This window comes from Falco cherrug, chromosome 3 (genome assembly GCF_023634085.1).
Source record: "Falco cherrug isolate bFalChe1 chromosome 3, bFalChe1.pri, whole genome shotgun sequence".
NCBI lineage: Eukaryota > Metazoa > Chordata > Aves > Falconiformes > Falconidae > Falco > Falco cherrug.
Genome location: NC_073699.1, coordinates 105,128,441 through 105,142,251, shown reverse-complemented (window position 1 = coordinate 105,142,251; position 13,811 = coordinate 105,128,441). Strand labels below are relative to the sequence as shown.

The 13,811-nt window shown below is 44.6% G+C and overlaps 1 protein-coding gene across 3 annotated transcripts in view; it reads right to left on the bottom strand.

Moving 5' to 3' along the window:
• Positions 1 to 13,540, bottom strand: part of SAMD11 (sterile alpha motif domain containing 11) — a 158,603-nt gene extending 145,063 nt beyond the window's left edge. For 2 of the 3 annotated variants that reach the window (XM_055705922.1, XM_055705924.1), the window contains exon 1: positions 13,468 to 13,540. The gene's annotated coding sequence lies outside the window, so the exon portion shown is untranslated. The remainder of the gene's footprint in view (positions 1 to 13,467) is intronic. The other variant, XM_055705923.1, reaches the window with a different exon arrangement.
• Positions 13,541 to 13,811: the final 271 nt, after the last annotated feature.

Below are 13,811 nucleotides of genomic sequence, written 5' to 3'. Positions count from 1 at the left end.
TGACAAATACCCACTGGAAAATCATCACCTCCCGCCCCCGGGAGCCTGGAGCCAGCCCCAAGCCAGCCCCAGGCGGGGGGGCGGCTGCGCAAACACTGGGGCGCGCAGGAGCCAGGCGGCCCCGCCACCCGCCCCGTCGAGCCGCGCCGCGCCGCCGGGGGTGGCGGCAGCGGGGGCGGGCGGCGGGGCCGCGGGGCCGGGCGGGGCCGGCTGCGGAGGGCGGGCGGGCGGGGGGGAGCCGAGCGGCGCCGCCACCACACACACGGACAGCACCGCGCCTCGCCTCGCCTTCGCGGCTAGGCTACGGCGGGGAGCGCCGCCGAGCTGACCCCCGCGCCGGGACGAGGCGGCCGGCGCTCCCCGGGGGTCCCGGCGCCGAGCGGGAGCAGCCGCACGCCGGGGAGGGGTTCTCCTGCCCCCGCCGTTGGGAGCGAGTTTCCCAGTGAGCGAGGCTCCCAGTCTGCAGGATCACCCCGTCCCACCGCTGCATGCCCTGCCCTAGAGCCTGCTCTCACCTGCTCCGTCAGAAGACACAGCACCCAATTTCCCAGGGGTAGCGAGGAGGAAAAGGGGGGCTTGGATAGATGGATGCTTTATTTTCTGCTCTATGCAATAAAGTGTGATTATAAAGAATATAACAGGGAGCACAGCTTGAATTCCAATTGGTGGAGAGCCTGTTGTTAACCATCAGGGAACTATTTATTCTCTAGCCTTACTGATGCTCCTTGGTCAATAATGATAAGGGGGGGGGGGGCGGGAAGGAGAAGTTGAAGCCATTATAAAGAAGCAATCACATTACAAAGAAGCAGCTGCAACAGCCCCCTCAGAATCTATGATTCCCTTAGGTCATGTCTGGCGTGCTCATACCACTGGCCACTGTCAGTATTTACCCTGCATCATTAACCCACCAAACAGTTTTTTTCTTGCCAGAAATGACTGATTTCTCAAGCCTGATGGCCATCATCATTCTGGAGACAGAGCAGTGCTCCCCTGCTGCTGAACCATCTCCAGTGATATTTAATAAATAAATAATAGCTGGATGGTTGACCACCTCCTCAGGAAAAGAGAAGAAAACACGTCTATTTACCATGATTAAATATTAGCTACTCCCTAATTCTGACAATCATACATATAGACATGTAGCATACATGTATACTTGCTCTAAGCCCTGATCAACTCACAAAACATTATTATTTGCATTGCTGTTACATCTCCGTCCAGGACCATACTGTGTAAGGTACTGTACAGACAAAAGGACAAAAGATGGTCCCCATCCCAAACAGCTAGCTGATAAGCTCCAAAACTCTGCTCTCTCTTGCATTACTGAATTCCACATGAGTTTTGCCAATGTCTCAAATAGGATCAGAGTCATACCAGGCCAGCTTTAGAAACTTCTGGCATCCAAACTGGATGCCAGATCAAAAACCCCAAACACAGCACTGAAACCTAAGCTCAGAGTTTGTTTCTTTTGCTCTGCCACAGGGGAGCTGGTTGTATTTGAAGGTTTTCATTAACTCCTCCTTTACTGCTCACTGGCATTGTTCCATCACAGGGGCTCTATAAGCCACACAGTGCTGCATGCAGATCTGAATACCCAGCAAAGATTATTTATGCCATGTTACAATGCACAACCCATGAAAAAAAAAAAAAAAAGAGCTTCCATGTCATGAAACAACACTTCACACCACTCACTGCTGTATTCCCAACCCCACAATGGTTCTCAAAAGTTTTTCCCAACTCTGCCTTAGACCCGTTTCCCAAACCGAGATTACCTCTTGCTGCCAGCATCACAATCATCTAAGTCATGGCCTGTAAAGAAGTGGGAGGGTGGGGCATTGTTGTTTTTATCGTTGTCACGGGTTTCCTGTAACACAAAAAATCTGACGCTCCTTGCCATGTGAACGACATCAGCTCCGGGAAATCCAGGCTTTCTGACAACTTTACCACTTCCCATGTGAGTTCAAGGAAAAGTCCTAGAGGCGCAGTGATGAGTGAGGGGCAAGAGAGCAGGTGGCCAGGGGGAGTGCAGCTATGGCAGAAGATGAGCTTTCAGGGGGGCAGAGCCTGCACTAGATCACAGAGCGGACAGAGTACAATGAAGAAAGCAAATACGGGGCATACAAGGAGAATCAGTCACCTCGAAGGAAACAGCAACATTTTCTTAAGGAAAGGTTCTTATTCCTGTGGTCTTGCATCTCCCCTCTTTTTTTCTCTGTTACTTGCTGTTACTCTGTTACAGCATTTTCAAAGGCGCTCAAGCACTGGCCCAGCTTTAAATTTTGATGTGGATGAAGCAGTAAGGCCTTGGCCATAAAAAATTGAAATTTATACATTTCAAAAACACGTATTTTTTCTCAGTGAAGACAAAAGGTCTGAGGGAGTGGAAAGCACATGTCCTTGGGCTCCCCAGATACTTAGTTCTGAAAGTCTCATTCTGACACAGCTCCAGTCTCTTTTACATTTCTTTGAAGATTCTGCCTTTAGCTTGCTAAGCAGGTTCCGGCTTTCAGTTTTCTGGTTTGGGGAGCTAAGCTATTCTGTTACCAAAGAAAGAAGAAAATTTCCAGGGTACTGGAGACATGGCACTTTAGGATTTTCCAGCAAAGCAATGCTACTGACAAAACTGGGCATCTTTTTGCTCAGAAGCAAGTGACAGGCTAAGGTTCCTTCAGGTGAACACTGAAACATTATTGGCAACTTCGAAAGCATTATTCACTTGATCATTGTTATTTACACATATGTACCCAAATGTAATGCTGCCTCTTAAGACATTTTGAGCTGTGGAAATGTCCCTAAATTGTGACTAATTTTAAGAGCAGCACTGGGTGAAGCTGTTGTAAAGCAGTCCAGGAAAGTTCCTCCCCAACCAGAACAAGGATCAGCCTGCTTTAAGGGCAATCATTAAGTGAATCTCTTTTAATAGGCAAGATGAAAATCAAGATCTAGAAGAGTAAGCTGGAGAAGGGAGGGACATTGTTCCAGCAAGCAGCTCCTGTTGACACTATTGGCAGTTACTCACACTCAGCTGCAAAGGAATTGGGGACCATAACCATGGATAAAAGCTTGGCTCACAGACTTGGTACAACTAAAACCAAATTCTTTTGTGGAAGCCAGGAAATGATGTTCATTATAGCTTAGGAGAAACATTGGAGTCACTGCTTAGGGAGAAAGCCATGTTTCTTCCCCTATACAGGGATGCCTGTCTTTTTGCTATGTGAGGCCTTCTGTAACCTCTTTTGAGGGCAGAGGAACAAATTGTAACAAAGCCATGGCATATAGATCATAATAAAGAAAAATAATATGTAATAAGGACAAATAATATTAAGAGAACTGTGTGTGAGAGAGAGAAAGCATGCGCCTGCACACATACATATGCACAACTGCACAGAGATAGAAAAAGTGGTTGTCACTGTTCTTCAAAGTGAACTTTTTTTCTCAGTGAGTATTTTACTGTCAACACATTGACCCCAGCCTCCTTTCACCACCTTCTTTTCCTGCTTTCCCTGCCCTGCTGCACATGGAAGGCCAGTGAATAAACATGTGCAGGTATTACACCATTCAGAGGGTCATGAACTGATATTACAGTGGGAGTTCAGAAACACCCAGCTCCCACAGGTCCTGTGTCTGTCTGTATACAAAGCTTTCCCACTGCTTTGGGTTGCATTATGTCACCTGAACAAATCACAAAGCAGGCATTACGCTAACCACAACACACAACTGTCCCTTTCCACTGATGCTTCCAAACAACTGTTAACTCTGCCTACACTCCACACTACTAGTACAGAGAGCGTGCCTTGAAGAGTGACAGAGATCCTATCCTGCTGGAGGGCCTGTTTAGGGAACTGTTAGGGAAGATACGGTTCCCTGAAGGCTACAAGGAACGGAAGGAGATACTCTGGTACTTTACCCTTTCTGAGCAGTTGTAATAAAGGGAACTAAAAAAGCTGCCACCTGGACAACTAAATATCCAACCTCACACTGCTGAGGAGAGAAGCACAAATGGTGAGAAAAAATACTTCAATGAGCACATAGCAGTTGTAGCAAGAAAACAGAAAGGAAAAAATCCTCCGTGTCCATCCAGCAGGATGCCCCATTCTTCATGTAAACCCAATGCAATTATACATAAAAGAACAAAAGACAGGCCCATGGCCGTCTGCTAGGGTGGAAGGAAGGAAGGCTGCATAGGTAAAGACACAAAGAGAGAGAGATACTGGGAGGTGAGAGAGTTTAGATGTAGGTAGGAGTCTTTTTTTGACCTGTCTAAAGCACATGGCAGATTGTTAGAGCTATTCAGAAAGTCAGGAGTACAACAGACAGTAGCACCAGGTATGAAGTAGTCTTAATACTGTGCAGAGCTTTATATACTCTCCAAATCACAGGATTTGTTAAGCATGGCTCTGCTGCTTCCACTTTTAAAGCAATAAAGCTGAAAGTGCCAAAGAATGATGTTCCTGGTTTTATCTCCTTTGTTTTGTGGGACCTTTTCAATCTGAAGCTGTATTTTGGAGATGCTGTGCTGATGGTTCTACCACCCAACTTACACATTTGAGAGGGTTATTTTCTCACCATCTTTTCATGCTGGCTGCACAAAAGTTAAAAAGCAAGCTGCCCTCTGAGACAAGAGGAATCCCTTACCCCCACACCCTGCCCAACCTCTGGTGCTCCCAAGAACCATTGGTAACTTCTGCGCATTGCTGTGTCATTTTTTAAATGCATTTAAAACCAAAGGTGGGTAGAATTGGTTTGGCGAAAGTCTGTAAAAGTCTATAATTACAACACTATAAATGAGCCTTGTAAAAAGTGGGAGAAACCTGACACGAAGGAGAAGCTGGGAAGCCAGGGCCCCCACTACAGGAACTCCAAACAACGCTATAACCCATGGGCATCTGCTAACACACCCTGAGAAGCAGATAAAACCAGCACCATGAGAGGTTCTCTACCTAGAAACCATCCCTGCATGTTTATCTGCAACTGCAAATTCAAGCTCAGGTGTTGGGTGACAGCAATCACAATTTCAATATGTGTAGTGTAGGTGAGGAGGACTGCACGGGTCAGGCTGGAGAACCTTGGGCCTCTTCTGAATTCTCAAAGTTAGGGGAGCAAAATGGCGAACTTGCCTCTGCCACTGTCCTGCCTTCAGGGCGTCCCCACTCAGGTGCACAGCTCAGCTATATGGCAACGGGGGAGCCTGCTACCTATCGCACACGTCTTCGCCTTTCTAAGGAGGCAGGTGATAGAAGTGGAAGTTCTAATTTCAAAACCTGCTAATTGCAGAACTGGATTAGTGAGCCAGTTTTACACTATACAGTTATGTTTGTCAATTTGCAGAGAAGGAGGGAAATAAATACGTGTTTGAGATCTTCAGGGGTAAGATCAGACTAAGAAGTAAATTTCCTAGTGCTTAAATAGCACAGCAATCCAACTTCCTTTCCATGTCCTTCTCCCTTACAGGTACATTTGGACTTCTCAGCTCCTTGCAAAAACTGATTAATCTATTACCTGTACATTAGTCTAAAGTGGTTTTTTGTGTCTGATTCGCCACAAGAGCTTGACTAGAAAAACCCAGGGATAACTAGATTGCTAGTGTACCTGATTAGCCAAAGGAAACAGGATGGATGGGTTGGTATAACTTTACAGAGCTGACTAAATTGGGGCTGATAGTTATTTGCTGGCCAAGTTAGCCAGTTCCATTTCAGGTATGATGAAACTGACTTTCCAGTCACTCAATATTAGCAACAGAAACAGTACAAGGGAAAGATTGCTTAGCCGGTTAAACGTGTATTTAAAATGCTGATAGCCCACTGAGATCCAAAGAAAAAAATGTATATATTATTGTTATTAACAATAATAGAAATAAAACCAGTTTTAATAGCACACAGGGTTTGATGCATTTCCCAAATACAAGGATTTATTAATTTAAAGCCTGTGTATTTATTTGTTTCTCTCTCCCCAGTCCTGCCCCCCCTTCCAACCGTCTTGAATTTTTAATGCACACTGTTTCTAATGTCAGCCATTTTTCTTGTAAAGGTTTTTTGACATAACTTTATATTGCTACATCCTTTTGTTGTTGCCATTCCCCATCCTTGTTAGAGACTCCACTCCCCTAATGAAGCTTGTCTCCTGCCAGGATAATAAAAGAAAATAGATAGAGCTGAAGTGAGCCAGTGAGAGGTGTGTGCATGTGTGTGTGTGTCTGATTAGAAATAAGGGTGACAAAATAAGTGCAATAACAGCCTGTTCTCCAGGGGCTCCCAAGGCTGCCCCCGAGGTCTGTAGTTATGTGGCGCTGTGTGTGTGCATGCGCGTGTGCATGCACATGCATATGGGTGTACACACACGTGGTTTGTACAGATCTATATGCACACATAATTTGTATGGATCTGATTTTCTATACACACACTGACAATGTGGAAGGACATGCTCAGAAGATGTGTACTGCAAGTAGTAGAAGTAGAAGATATTCAATAAAATTAAAAAAACAGGACTCAAAGGAGCCCAGTGACTTTCTAGTCCCTAAATTTTGGGGGCATCCTTTTAGTGTTTCACAGTAGCAAGTTGCTGATTAAGCCTGATCAGTAGCTTTCTAGACATTATGTCTCTTTTTTCCTCCATCCATCTTCACGAGTGTCTAAAAAATGAGAAGGCACTTTACTCCTGTTGCCATTCAAAAGAACAAACAGAACTATTTTCACAACCCATGAAAAGACAAAAGACCTCTGCTATCCTGAGGGCAACACCCACTTCTCCTTCCCAGCACTGAACTTCCAAAAGCACAGATCTGTTAGTGGCATGTACACACTGACATTTTTGAGCAGTAACAGCCACTGCAAAAAACATATTGTAGCCTAGAGAAGAGCTCCTCAATGCCTTCCAGCCTTAGGAACAGCCTCCTGTGCTCTTCTGGGGCAATTCCTGGTCTCACTATAAGCTATGAAAAAATCACCAAACTCCATAATCCTTCTTTCTCTTCTCTCTATTGAGAATTAAGAAACTTAATGCTCCCGTAACTTTCCTCAGACTTCTAGCTACTTCTATAGATCCTTGATAACAAAGTCTCACAATTTCAGTGTGATGGAGATGGCCAGTGATTATGCTTGTATTACAGTCTATCCGATAAAGATGACAGAACTTAAATAAGGCTCCTGGGGACACAGAACAAGGAAGTGGCAGAGTCAGGGAAAGACCTGAGGTGTTGTGAAACCCAGGTCCTCCTCTTTCTGATACACAACATCTTTTGCTCAATGTTAATGCACGCTAAAGGCTGTGCAAGACCTCAGTTGCTAACGTCACCTATCAGAAGAAACCTCCAAACTATGAGCTCTGAGCAGCTCAGTCACTGTGGGTTAGTGTTAATCAGGCCAGACCTGTAAAATTTCTATTAAAAAAAAAATTTTTAAAAAGGCAATGAAACCCAAAGACCCTTGAAGAAAGGACAACTGTCACTTCCATTTATCTTGCATTCTACATTCCTGCCTAGCGCATAATGCCAGCAATATTCTTCTTCTGTTTCCACAATGGTGCTCAAACAGATGCTTTTCAGGGTTGAAGGCACGGAATGTGTATACTGTGCCTGCTGCTGTTAAGAAGCAAAAAGCCAGCTGTCTCCCCAAAGATACTGGGAATCAGGCTTGTGTGTTTCAGCTGAAAACTCCAGTTTTCCAGCCCAACAATTGCTGGGATGCAGTCATTCTGTCAGCACAGGGAAACAGCTAGGTCTGGTACTTCAGAAATAACAGAACTCACAGAAACAGCAAAGCAGTTTCAGCACACAGGATCAGCACAGAGGATCCCACCTCTCCTTTCAGAAATGGATTAGACACTTTGCAGCACAAGTCTTATTTAGACTGTCTATAACAGGGGTCCTCAAACTTTTTAAACAGGGGTCCGGCACGCGGTCATCTGTGGCTGCTTGGTTTCCCCCCCCAACCCCCAATGGGGGCGGGGGGGGGGGTGTTCTTTAAATACAGGGGACGGATTGAGGACCCTGGGGGGCCATATCCGGCCCGTGGCCCGTAGTTTGAGGTCCCCTGGTCTATAACAACAGTGATGATGGACCAATAGGTCCCTCTCCTCCCCACAGAAGAGAGCACATAGTGAAAAGCAGTAATTGCTGAGCCATAGTTCCTCTATAGGAAATGTCTCTTCAAAAGTTGTTTGCCTGTTAGGCAGAAATTTTGGAAAGGGTCCAGCAATGCATGCATACATACCCTGAGCCCAAGCACACTTACAGAATACTAGTCCTCTTGGATGCCTCAGAAACCCAAATACATATAGGATACACGTGCAGCAGTGTTATCTTGGGGACTAGTCTATTGAATACTCCAAAAGACATAAAGAGGACTGGGTCTCTAGCTGAAGTAAAGATGAGGAGAAGAATCTGTTTTGACTTGTTTCCAGTTGGATATCCAGCTTTTAAGCACATCAGACACATTAATATGAGGAGAACCTATACATATTTGTGGCTTTCATAATCTGAAATATTTACAGCTATCTACAGCTCTACTCAGTTGTCTGTAGCAGTGCCACATACTTCAAAACTCAAGAAAGCTCTGTCTCTTTCTTCCTATCAGACCAATTATAAAATTAAAAAAACAGAGTCATTATGCCTAGGCTTGGTTTACACACTAACTCCATACCGAAAAGCTTAATTGAAATTTCAGGTGGAAATTAATCTAGTCACCTCTTGTTCCCTAATGGATTTTGATCTACTTCTCCACCCTGTGACAATTTCTGGCATGGTAAGTGATGTCTGTTTTAAAGAAGGCTGTAATTATGAAGTCTACAGGGAACTGTAGGTCAAGACAGAGACGCAATGACATAGCTCTTACTAGACCAGAAAAACAGGAATTACTAGGGCTACTGACACGCTACAGGAACAATGACAAATCAGTAAGGAAAAAAACTTGCAGCATGCAAGATCTGGCTCTGTTTTGTCCTTTTCAAGTTGTATTTTAATAGCTATGGAAAACATCTGACTAATTTTTATAACTAGAACAACGTTCACTGTCCCTCTTCCAAAATTCTGGCTGGAAATCTCAGCAGCAGTCTCAAAACAGGAACACAACACCTGCAAACAGATAGGGTAATCTAGCCAGCAATTTTTTACCATCAGAATCCAAAAAAGCAGACTGAAGTAGAAGCAAAAGGCAGCTGAATTTAGGCATGCTTTTAAGGAAAAATAAGGATGTTTGCATGTCACTGCATATGTGTGAGCAAGTATTACAACCAGATGGGTCACGATGATCAAGACCCAGTATCGACACATAGGCTAGAGATAACCAAGCACTGGGAATGATGAAGGGCTGTTACTTCTGTGAAAGGACAGGTCACAGTTCTATGAAGTGCAACCAGTTCTGGCAGAGTTATCAGCAAGATCAATAGAGTGCTTCATGAAATGGGGAATCAAAGCTCCAGGATGAATGTGGCTCCTGGAGCAGAAACATCTCGAAGAGGTAAGCTCTTCTCCGATTTTGTCCTTAATTCGCTAATGCCAGGCAGGCATCCCAAGTTGTCCCTCATACCCAGCATGACACTGCAACTCAAAACATCTCTTTCCAGTCCCAAACTCTGTACCAGCCCCTCATTCCTGCTCTATAGTATCTGGAGTGCTATTTTGAATCCTAGCCCTCCCTCATGCAACCCAGAAGCTATGCCACACCATGGTGGGATGTAGGAAGGGTGGTCTGTGGCACCCGCTAATGTGACCAAGAGTGTGAGACCAGCACATTCTTTTTCTGTCATCACCTAAGGCAGCAATGCAAGCCCTCTACCCCTTCTCCCTGAATACTGTTCCCCAAGCCACTCTCCTCGAACTTTCATGCATTTGAGACAGAAAGTCCTCTTGCTTAAAAAATGGAGCCTGGTGAGTGATGAGAAAAATTGCTGACCAGATTATGCCTCTCCATGTTCTGCCATCTCCTCACAGACACACACAACACACACTCATGCAGAATTCTGCTAAAGTAAACAGAAGCAGTCACAAGTGGACAGCAGGGGTGTTCTTGGTGCTGTGGGGTAGCAATGAGGAGAGCAGATAAGATGACATTGAGAAGATGGATGTAGACATGGGAGAACATGTATGCGTGGAAGATGGAGAGCTTTTTTTGTCCACAGAACAATGGTGGAGATATTAGGAAAGTCAGAGAGAGGTTTGGTATAGAAGTGGTTCGTTTTGGACCTCCCCTCCACTACCATGTCATCAACTTCCGAAGAGCTATGATTTCTTCTGAAGCATATCTATCCTTCCCCTACAATTAAACTCTGTGCCTCTGCTGGATCCTGACATGTTCCCTTCTAGCTGAATTACTGGTACACACTGCAGCCAAGAGACAGATTATACCAGCTCACAACAGACCATGATCCAGAAGGTCTCAGGTACAGTAATACTTAAAAACTTCCCAGGGGAGCTGTCACAGTGAAGACAGACAGAAACACAAATAGCAGAAGTAAGCATCTGTGGTTTCTGATAATCTCTCAAACAAGACAAAGTTCACTAAACTGCTGAACCTCTTGATAACCAGGACAAAAATGGCTTGGAAGCTATCATATTCCTGAAAATAAAATGTTACATTGCCTTGGCCGTGGTTACAATCCATTTTCTCCTTAATTTGCTAATGCCAGACAGGCCTCCCAAGTTGTCCCTCATACACAGCATGTATCTAATCTAATCTAAGACAATCTACCTGTCTACTTTGCCTCTGGTGTCATCAGCATTACCCTGTCAAGCTTGGAAGCTGTGGCCAGCACACCTCAACCAGAAAAGATGATAAAATCCCTGCCATAGATAGCCTGCAAATTAACGTCTGATGCATACTGCTTTTTTTGCACCATACCATCCAAAACCAGGGGCAACTGTTCTCAAAGATGGCAGGACTGTACATCTGCATTCTGCTGAACAATGGAAATATTCAAATGTTAGTACAGACTCAGCTCACCAATTCCTCTACTAGATTTGAACAGGAATTTCAAAGACATACACCACAAACTTTGGAGAATGGGAAACCTCAAGAGGGTATCAAAATTATGTGGAACCTATCTTGTGTCTAAAGCGTACACCTCCTCTTTGTAACAGAGCTGCACATTTGCTATCTTTTTGGACAGCATCTAACATACAATCAACTAACGGTGACAGTACATCACAGCAACAATTGCCCATTGTGTCTTAGATATAGCAAGGTACATATGTGAGTGTGCTCTTGAAAAGCTGTTTCAACATAAAAGCATGAAAGACCAACTGAGACCTCTTCCAAATCAAAACCAATATGTCTGTCCCAAGGCAAGTTTTGATCAAGGAGAAGAAAAAGAGTCATGACAACTACAATGACATTAAGACAAAACTATTGGTTTCACACAAACAGACTCCTGGGTGGCAGTGTGAAGCCAAGAAAAGAAAGAATGGGTCTTTCATGGATAGATGGATCACAGAAGGGGAATATGCTACACAACCAGCAGTTCTGAAGGGCAGATGATATTTTCCCCTTTGGCTGTCCTGAGCAGACAATGGGACCAGCAGTGTTATGATCTAAGAAAGACAATGGACATGACAGACAGAGGCACGGTGGCACTGTCAGTAGACCAATTATTTAAATGGAGAGAATCCATACAATATTTTTTTGGAGGGGGGAATTTTTTGTTATTGTTTATTTTAGTTGGATTTCATCAAGGAGGGCAAAACACAGCCCTGCTGAAAATACCCCACTCACAGAGATGCTAAAGGACACCCAGCAGGTTCGCAGCTGCTGCATAACACATCCCAGCCATCTATGATTTTAATGCTTAGGAGGTGCAGGCTGTGCTGTATTAATATGCAAAGTGTGCCTGCCTTCCCAATTAAATGGAAAATGCTATGATTAAAGGCAGTCAGAAGATATTAGATGGATAGCGCTGAACTACAGGCTTTATTTCCTACACACAGAAGCCCCACAGGAGTGCTGATGGAGTACATGCCGGGGAGATTACCAAAGGCGAAACAGAGCTGGGAAAGCAAAAATGCTTGAATACATAGAAGGGGAAGAAAATGAGGAAGCTGTTTACAGGAGGATTGAATTAACATAGTACCTCAACCTGGTCTCTCAGACATAGGCCCTCTGGGCCACACATATCTGGAGGTAAACCAAGCACCACTGCTCATACAAGCCAGATTCTGGCACATCATTTTGAGGGAAGGCGGCCTCAGAAGCTGAGTGACTCATGGCATAAAGCCCAGAGAGCTTCACAATTCATGGCTGCACAAGCCTGAGGCAAAGCTCAGAGGGGACAGCCCTTTCCTATGCCCCCCTCTTTCCTTCTTAGCATCAGTGTGGTCTCTTCTACTACCTACCTGGGATGGGAGAAGAAAACACAGCAGAAAAGTACAGCATGCTGGATAATTTACAATTAAACCCATGAAGATGAGAAGATAGAACGGGAAACATTAATAACTGATTGCAGACTTCCCTTTGCCTTGCTGTGAAGGGCTCGCTCTAAATCATCCGCATAGCTTTAACCCTCCTGGCTCTGCTCTGCATTTCAGCCCCAGGCCACAGAGCCAGTTCCCCCCACTTACTCTTCCTTCCTGTCTCTGAACACTGCTGCACCCTGTCACTGACACACTCTGTGCCCATGTTTCATGACTTGCATTTAATTAAAAGAGATGGCAAAATCAGGTATATTTATGGGGACTTCTAATCCTCACACTTACATTTTCAGTTGCTATGGGTTTCCTTCCAGATTTCGCTCTTTCTTCCCCACCCCCACCACGTAACATGCACTAGAATAAAGTCTAATAAATTCTGCTATGTAATTGGCTGTATATTTTAGGGGTCCATCTATCCCAGTGCTGTGAAAACAGAGGCCTTCAAAAAATTACTGTAAGGGCAGAAAACCCTGGGGGAGAGAGAGTCCGAAGTGCTTTGCTCCCTCAAATGACTGCTGCCGAATCGTTGCAGGTACTAGGCTGGAGTGCTGAGTGGAACAAAGGCAGAGCCAGCCACAGCCTCGATGCTACTGGACAGCACCTGAAGGCAAGCAGTTGCCAGAAGTTGCACCTTTGTCCAAAACCAGAGTTTGCTGTCCTGCTTTGCCTATCTGAGGGCAGGAGAACCACCACAGGGGCTGACCAGAGTGCACTGCATGCCCGCCCGGTGTGCAGTTCCCGTGAGGTACAGATGCCTGACGTATATTAATGCAATAACTCTTCAGTTTCTAGCGCTGCTCTCAACTGCTAACACTCCAAAGACACATGATACTCTTTAAATGAACCACTTCCACCACAGACTTTCTAGAAAGGTTGGAAAAAGGTCTCCACATTTCTGTATTCCTCAAACTTTAGCTGCTTTTTGTCTTTAGGGAGGGATTCCTTCCACCAGCAACATGCCCCCAAGTGAAGCCACACAGAGGAGAGGATGCACATTACTTCTAGACTGCCAGCTTAGCTCCAACATGGGTTTGCAGAACCACGTGTAATGATGGTGCATGTTACTGACTTACCCTCTTAACCGCAGAGCTGGTTGTAACAGGTAGGATGTGAAGTATGTTGGAGTTAGCTGTGTTTGAGGAAGCCTGTGCTGCTGTCTGTTAGAACCCTTTTGAAGATAAAGAGAAAAATATTGGTTCAGCACACTGCAAGATTATGAAATACTCTTTCTTTTCTTTTTTTTAATGTGCATTATTTAACAGATCAACACATACAACCGAGGAGTGTTAAAAAGGTGACATTTATGTAAATGAAAGCACTAATGATACATCAACATTGCATGCTGTATTTAAGGAGAAGAAGCTCCTTAAATATTTTTTTATTTAAGATTATTTATTTTTATTTAAGATTATTAATT